Below are 8,528 nucleotides of genomic sequence, written 5' to 3'. Positions count from 1 at the left end.
AAGAGTATGTATGTGGAGGTAGAGAGTGGTGTCAGCTGTCGGAATCAGGTACAGGGCAACCACAGACAAAAGAGCCATCACGCCATTGTCTGGGGACCCTGGAGAGACACCAGGTGTTTGTCGCTCTGCGGCAGGGTTAGCTGATGTATTCCACCGTCTACCTGTCTCTTGATCACGGATGGGTCCACAGGCGTGCTCGATACCCATGGGAGAGTGTTTAGAGTGATCATTCACTCCCCCCACAAGTCCCGGTAGTATAGGGCCAGCTGACCTAAGGAAAATTTGTGTAGTTGAAGATGACGTCATTTAGAGGATTAGTTTGATACAGGTGATGTGAGTAGGTAACACAAAGGATGTGTTTAGTAGTGACTAGGATGACTGAGTGCACAGAGAGCACTTTAAAGAGCGCCTGTGATTAACTATGATGGACTCATACCTTGTGCCTTAAATTATATCCGGACAGTTGTTTTACTTTTAGTTGTCAGTTGATTTCACTTTTTAACTGCTTAGAAATAGTAATAATAGTTATGCTGACAGTGTACAAGTTAACCCCAACCCACATTCCCAGTACCACCCCTATAATTACCAGCATCACAGTCTCGAGCCCGCACTCAATTTCATGACACACCATACACACCAATGATGGTTTGTCACATATATATCATTGGATTCCGCAAACACTTTACACACCACCATATTTCTGTTAGGTCGCATTATATCGTAGTGAAATATAATTGTAACTCTGTATATATGTTATTAGTTTGAAAAATGACAAATACGGGTCCACATTATATCCTAACTTCCATTTATGTACATGTTTATAATGACACTAATTGATTTTATCTACCATGTCGTTCATTTAAATTCACTGCGTAACTGGGCTATATCATAACTTCCATGTATGTCCATTTGATAACACCACTATTTCATTGTTTTCCCATTATGTCAATCACTTCATAAAACTAAATGTGATAGATAATGGCACCAAATGTACGTTTGTAACTCACATGTCAATACTGTACTGCATTGACATTGTAATGTCCATTCATATGTAACATAATTGTACCTCAGGGTTGGTCACGGTCATTGGTCGCATTCTCCACGTAAGGACGTGAGGTCACGTCCTTACGATACGACGGGGAAGTATATCCAGGGTAGAATATCAGAAGACCAGCTGGCCCCCTCTCATTAAGCAAATTAAGAAATTGAACACTATCACTGGTCAGTGAGATGCCATTATCTCTTCGCAATACTCATAGGAGTGACAGCGGGAGGGAGGTCACTAATACATGAGCAGCCGCCCCACGCTAATCAGGCACACGTGCTGTCCCCTAAATATAGTACTGGACAGGGGATCAAACAATAGCCCCTGATCAGCAGTACACTGAACAAAGGACACTTTGGCCAAGTCATCCCACATATCAAATAACACATCGAGCAAAGTGCATTTTGGCCATTCATTTCTTTGTCCAGATATAATGATTAAAGGCCTAATAGGGATAAAGGGGGAGAGCGAAGACGGCTGACTCATCACTGACCAGATGCGAAGGGGGGGCAAGGACAAAGGACCAAGAATGACCAACCCTGGGTGAAGGCCCAGCTGACATCTGGTATCAAGACACCCCTGGAATTCCTGACTGCTGCAGGATATTTGATCAAGCTAGCTTGAAAACCAAATGACTATGTTGATGAACGTGTGAAACTGTGTGTATACATGTAAATTACTTTTGGTTACCACAATGACTTTATTAATGAATGTGGTAGTTGACTGTGTGAAAGATGTATATATGTATATATAATCATGAATCAAATTAAGTTTTAATTACATTTTAATCCAAATACATGATTATGTTTATTTATGTAAATTTATTTATCTCAAAACAAACTACTATGTGAAAGATATGAATAACGTTTAAGAAAATTAAGAAAAATATGACAACAATGTGAAAGATATGTATATGAATGTACATATGTATATGAATGACCAAATAAAATGTCTCTCAACATAGAAAGTTACTGTTTTCTATATACTGTAGGCATTAGTGCACTTTGAAATAGGACCATGCCACTTTATTGAAAGGTTGAAGGCAGGTGCGATCAGCAGCACTGGTGCGTAAAGTTGTTTATTTAATACTGTAGGCATTATTCACTGTAGGCATTAGTAGACTCCACCGGCACAACCTATCGAAAGGACTAGGTCTATAGAGTCCTGGAGACTATTTGGCAGAAGAGTTGCAAAGACAGAAAATGTATTTTTTTCTCAAATCTTTATCATCTATATCGTTGTGATTACTTGAAATTGTGAACTTATCTTTGAATAAAGGAAATACAAATCTCTGGACGACATTGTTAGGTAGCAGTCTGGGGTATCTTCTTCCTAACCCTAAAATCAAGTCGCTTTCATCACCACCAGAGTAAAAAGAAAAAAATTAGCTCAACCGGATATGTTCTCTGACGTCATCCATTGTGTCAACATGGATGTGTCCTCGACATCGTGACCACATGAACAACACTTTTTTTTTATTAGTGACGCACAACGAAAACAGTATAAAAGAAAGCTCAAAACATTCAACGTGCTATGTTTGCACGATCTCTAGCGCATATCTACACTCTTTGGAAGTTACTCCAACAAGTATCTCCAACAACTATGACCGACTCTTTCAAGCGTTCTTCCGAAGTTGCTGGTAAGACAGAAGACACGAAACGTTTTAAACCCACAGTCACCAGTGTTTCCAGAGACGAACTTATGAAAACCCTTGACGCAGATGGAATTATGCGTCAAAATACAACTAGATGTAAAGTGAGTGACCTACCCAAGAACCTTTTGCTCGAGATCATCTCTTATGAATCCATTAAAGTCCATGATGAAGATGTGTGGAAAGTTCTGCTCAGCCTTAGTGTGAAAAAAAGAAGCACTACCAAGCGAATATGATGTCCTCCTCAACACCAAGTACACAGAGGCCCTTGAGAATACAACCCATATGATCTTCGCCGGACAAAATCGTTCCAAGAACAACCGCCTCTTTAACAAAATCAAGTTCTTCTGCTGTGTTCAGCCTTAATTGTTTCATAGATTGAGATTGGATAACAAATTGGTTTACAGAACTCCTCACAGCCCGCTATCAGTGATAAAAGAAAAAAAGCGAGTTCTACTTCAATGTTAGGAGTAGTTATAATCAGCCAATCAGAGAGAATATGCTTTGTTTACATCACGTTTTGAGTGGAATTTACCATATCAACAAGTAGGTTTTTATCAAACGATACAAAGTTTAGATTCCTTCATTGTTAAACACTTTTTAAATTAGATTTAGGAACCATATCAGACAATCGCATATCAACAAACAGTCAGCATCTGAAACATTCAAGTTGTCAAGTCCTATTCTTACTAACATCCGTTTAGTAAAAAAAAAAGCTATCTCCGTTCCTACAAAAAATACTTATCATATTATATTGATAACACGATAATATTAATCATTCTTGTCATTCATTCACTATATTTATCCAGATACTAAATCGACTTATAAAGGGTTTTTATTATTCAATATTGAAAAATGGAGCCTCAGAGATACGGGATTTCCATAAGCGTCTAGACTTTCTTTTTAGGATGTCACGACCTAGTACGAAGTTATGGTAAAAATTATGCAAGAAACAGACTATCTTTTCAGATAACTTGAAAAAGTTATCCAATCGTCTTAGAGCTCTTGGATAACGGAGCCAATCGTTAACGTTTTCTTTGTCTAAATTCTGTTAAAATGTACGGACAAATACTTTTTCCGCCCCTTCCTGAATTTTATTTAAAGGGGTAGGTACTATTACGAATATGGTTCTTACATTCGTGATGACAGTTAAAAAATGAAATGTGTATATTTCAAACCCACTATCAAAAGCTATACTCGGGACCTGATGCAAAAAAGGTGGGACACTCAAGTAGGAAGAAACAAACTCCATGAATTGAAGCCAACAATCGGTTATACCTACTTGGGTTGTCAGTCAAGACGCGATGAGGTAATTTTACGACGATGTCGTATTGGCCACAGTCGATTTACACATGACTATCTGCTGAAAACGGATGGGGATGGACCCCCCATGTGTCTCTTGCGATGAGGTGTTCACCGTCAAGCATATTCTGCTTGAATGCGTGGACTTATCGCCTGCAAGGGACTCACATTATGATGCAACAAACCTAAAAGATCTGTTCTCACGCGTGAGCGCCCATCTGATACTGAACTACCTGAGGGAAGTTGATCTGTATCATAAACTGTAACTGTGAAATGTAACAACCATAAATTGTAACTATGAAATGTAACAAACCGCCTGCCTATAAATTTGATGCTATGATTTGTTCTGCTTTCGAATGACAATGCAATAAATAAATGTCTTTGAAATAAAACTCATTCCGAGTATGTACTTACAATATTTACTAATGCAAACTTGTTCTCGTCACTATATGGCTGGAAAAATGCCGATGTGACGTAAAGCTCAACTCAACTCAACTCAACTAACTTTGCTTTCTTCTTAAGATGTTTTTTATTACATGGTTTCGTTTTCTCCTTATAGCACAACAACTCCGAAAAGACGGAGGGAGGGGCTCCGGCCGTTAAAGTTATCTTTTCACTCCCCCCTGATAGTTAACACTATCGAGTGGTAAGTACATTTTCACCCTTATCGTTACATTTGTAAACGACAAAATTATTCTTCAAACAACGATAATATACGAGTACGTTTCTAATAATCTTTACCGTTTCGAATTTCAGGGAGAAGCGCCGCCCCGCTACGAAGTAAGTCTTTGTACATTATATTTACTAGTGTATAACGTAAAAGTATTGAATACACCTTTTGCCTATCTATATAAAATTAATCACATTATTTCATATATATTATAACTCTTCGAATTTTGGGTTTTCTGGGATTTTATAGTTTATATATTTGTTTTTTTTACAGAACAACACCGGCATCAGGGAGATGCCCCCATTGTGGGGTAGATGCCAACAAGGCGAAAGCCGTAAGTATGTTTTAAAATCATCTTTCGGTTTTATCGTATTATTTCTATTTAATTAAAGATCCTAGGTACATATTTTTAGAAATCTCCTTAAATTAAAAATCTTTCGCCCTTGAATCAGAAATAGGTGAGAAAAAAACTATTAAATGGGGTTTATGTTTGCACATCAAAATGGAGAAGCCAAGCGAAGATGGTCATTCAGATTATCATGAAACCTACTTTAGAAGCAGCATGCAGATAGCTGTGGAGGGGAGTGATTTGATTGAACAATATTTGGAAGCCGTGCGAAAAATGCTCCAAACACTAGATGATTATGAAGGAGTTCATTCAGGATTAAATGTTTCTGTCATTGTCCTTTTGAAACTCACTGTGGTGAAGTTCACTCCATTGAACGGTGGTAGTTACATGCCACTACCTCCAGCTCTGGCTAAACATGCACACTGTATTTTAAATATTCAAAACAAAGACAATGATTTATGTTTTGCTATCTTCATTCTTGCCAAACTGTACCCAGTCTCATCAAACAAGGAAAGAGAAACACATAACCTCCCCTATTTGAATAGGCTCAATTTAGAAGGGTTTTCTTTTCCTATGACATTGAAACAAATTCCTCGTTTTGATCAGCTTAACCAGTTGAGCATCAATGTGTACGGATTTGAAGATGGTACCTTGTACCCTATGTACATCAGTAATGAGTCGAACGTGGAGGAAAATAGGCAAGTAGATTTATTGTTATTGTCGCAAGAAAGTCATCCAGATGATTTTGAAGGAGTCTTGGGGTTAGAAGATCATGAGGTCGCCATGGATGTAGACAAGATACCCAACACACATTATTGTCTCATTAACACAAACATGTGTTTTGTTTGTAGAAAATGCTTGTGGTCTTACTCATCTCAGGAAAGGTTGGAAGCTCACAAAGACTATTGTTATGAGAAAGCACAAAGAGTCATGTTACCTAATCCAGAGGAAGCAGTGTATCAATTCGGTTTAAGATCCCAAAGCAAAACTGAAAGAGCCAAGTTTTTAATTGTAGCTGATTTTGAAAGCTTGTTAGTGGCTGAAGATGATGGTTCTTCACGTTTAAACCGTCATGTCCCTTGTGGCTATGCCTACAAGGTGGTGTGTACCGATGAACAATATTCCAAACCCATTCAAACCTATATAGGCGAAAAAGCAGCAGAACATTTCATTGACAGCATTTTGAAAGAATATGACGACATCATGAACCTGTTTGATTCCATCATACCCATGCAACTCACTGACCAAGACAAAATTGTCATAGCTAATACAGAACATTATGGATTGTGTGGAAAGCTCTTAGGAACAGATAGAGTATTGGATCATGACCACTTGTCGGGGAAATTCCGTCAAGTTTTGCATAACAAATGTAACTTAAATTTTCAGTTAAGCAAGAAGGTGATTGTGATGTTTCACAATCTAGAACATTATGATGCTCATCTTTTGTTAGAAGTGGCACAACATTTTGGCGACCGTGAGATCACAGTAATACCTCATACCACTGAGCAATTTCTGTCCTTCACGGTGGACCATAGATTAGTGTTAGAACATATGGATTCCTGGGAAACGTTAAATGAGACATGTTTGCCTTCAAAGGAAGCATTCTACAGTTCATTGACTCAGCAGGGTGTTAGTGAGGATGACTATGCATTTGCCCATCAATTATGGCAAACATTTCAATGTCAATCCATGAGCGACTTCATGAGATTGTATGTGACAGTAGATGTGTTGCTGTTAACCGATGTTATTGAAACCTTTAGAACTGGTTGTTTAGCCGACTATGGACTTGACATTTGCCACTACTATTCCATGCCTGGTTTCTGTTTGGATGCTGCTATGAAAATCACAGGCGCTAAATTGGATCTGTTTACAGATGTAGACACTTACAATTTTATTGAACATTCTATTCGCGGTGGCGTGTCTGTCATTGGTAAAAAGTATGCCGAAAGCAACAATGAACATATGACTGATTTTGATCCAGAGAAAGACTCGTCCACTCTACTTTGATGTGAACTCAGTGTATGCTACTGTCATGTTACAGCCGCTACCTATAGGAAATTATCATTTCATTGAACCTGCAGAGTTCAACACCATAGACTGGACAAGCATCGAGGTAGGGGGAGAGTATGGGTACATCTTGGAAGTTGATTTGTTATACCCCAGTCATTTGCACCAAGCTCATGCTGCTTTCCCTATGGCTCCAACGCATGATGATATCCCATTTGAGGAGTTATCTCCTACACACAAACAGCTTCTGGCTCATTTTAACAATCGTCCCATAGATAAACTTCCAAAGAAATCATCTGGTAGAAAACTTTTTTGTACCTTGAAAGATCGTTCACATTATGTGGTTCATTTTAAAACCTTGCAGTTGTATTTGAAACATGGTTTAGTGTTGAATCACATACACAGAGTGCTGAAGTTTAGTCAGGGTCCATGGTTAAAGTCCTATGTGGAACTCAACTTGAAAAATCGCAAAAATGCAAAGGATGATTGTGACAAAGACCGTTACAAATTGATGAACAACTGTGTGTTTGGTCGTTTCTGTATGAATAAACGCAAACACAAAACAGTGCACTTGGTAACACAAAGACCCAAACTTCAAAAACTGGCCTCAAAAAACAATTTCAAACAGGTTAAAATTTATTCAGAAGAGGTGGTCACCGTTGAAATGGAAAAGACAAGTGTTCATTTAGATCAGCCCATCGCTGTTGGTTTTAGCATTTTGGATTTGGCCAAATATGAAATTTATGACTTTTACTACAATGTGATGCAAAAGCAGTATGGACATGAACATTTAGATTTACTCATGACAGACACTGAGAGCCTCTTTATGCAAGTCCATGCCCCTCCACGTGAACCTCTCCTGGACCCCTATGTGTTTATAAAACAAAATCTCCTTTTATTTGACACTTCCAATTATGCACCCAATGACTCAAAGGGGCTTTATTCAGATCAAAACAGGAAGGTGACAGGCAAGATGAAGGATGAAGCAGGTGGAAACATCGTACTTGAATTCTGTGGACTAAAAAGTAAAATGTATTCGTTTTTGATGAAAACAGATAAGGAACTTATTGAGAAAAAAACAGCCAAAGGTATTACAAAAACAGTCATCAAGAAATTTCTCAGACATAAGATGTTTACAGAGTGTCTTTTTGACAAAAGGGCTGTGTCATGTTCTTTTCATCTGATTCGCTCTTTCAATAACGTCTTGTACACACAGAAACAAAACAAAGTGGCTCTGACCTCCATAGACAACAAGCGTTATGTACTAGAGGTTGGCATTCATAGTGTACCTTATGGTTATTCATCAACTGAATAGTTACAACATCTGCAAGAAAATCTTCAGCGAAATTTCACAAACCCTAAAGGTAAGCTACATGATTATTATGATAATTTGGTTTAAGTGTATTTGGGTTCTGTTTTTGCGTTTTGAAATTTAGAATGTATGTTCATGTCATTATGTTTGTATTCGCTGTTACTATGTGTGTTTGATTTATTTTACAGAATG

General features: G+C 38.0%; 1 long non-coding RNA gene across 1 annotated transcript; it reads left to right on the top strand.

Annotated features, from left to right (window-relative positions):
* The first annotated feature begins 244 nt into the window (after positions 1–244).
* Positions 245–7,991, top strand: LOC124289640. The gene is made up of 3 exons (XR_006901725.1): positions 245–341; positions 2,228–2,231; positions 7,982–7,991. It is a non-coding gene; the product is annotated as an uncharacterized LOC124289640 (long non-coding RNA).
* Positions 7,992–8,528: the final 537 nt, after the last annotated feature.

This window comes from Haliotis rubra, unplaced genomic scaffold (assembly GCF_003918875.1).
Source record: "Haliotis rubra isolate DU_JTF1 unplaced genomic scaffold, ASM391887v1 Scf445, whole genome shotgun sequence".
In the NCBI taxonomy this organism is placed as follows: domain Eukaryota; kingdom Metazoa; phylum Mollusca; class Gastropoda; order Lepetellida; family Haliotidae; genus Haliotis; species Haliotis rubra.
Note: the sequence above shows the minus strand (reverse complement) of the source record. Positions and strands in the feature narration are given on the sequence as shown.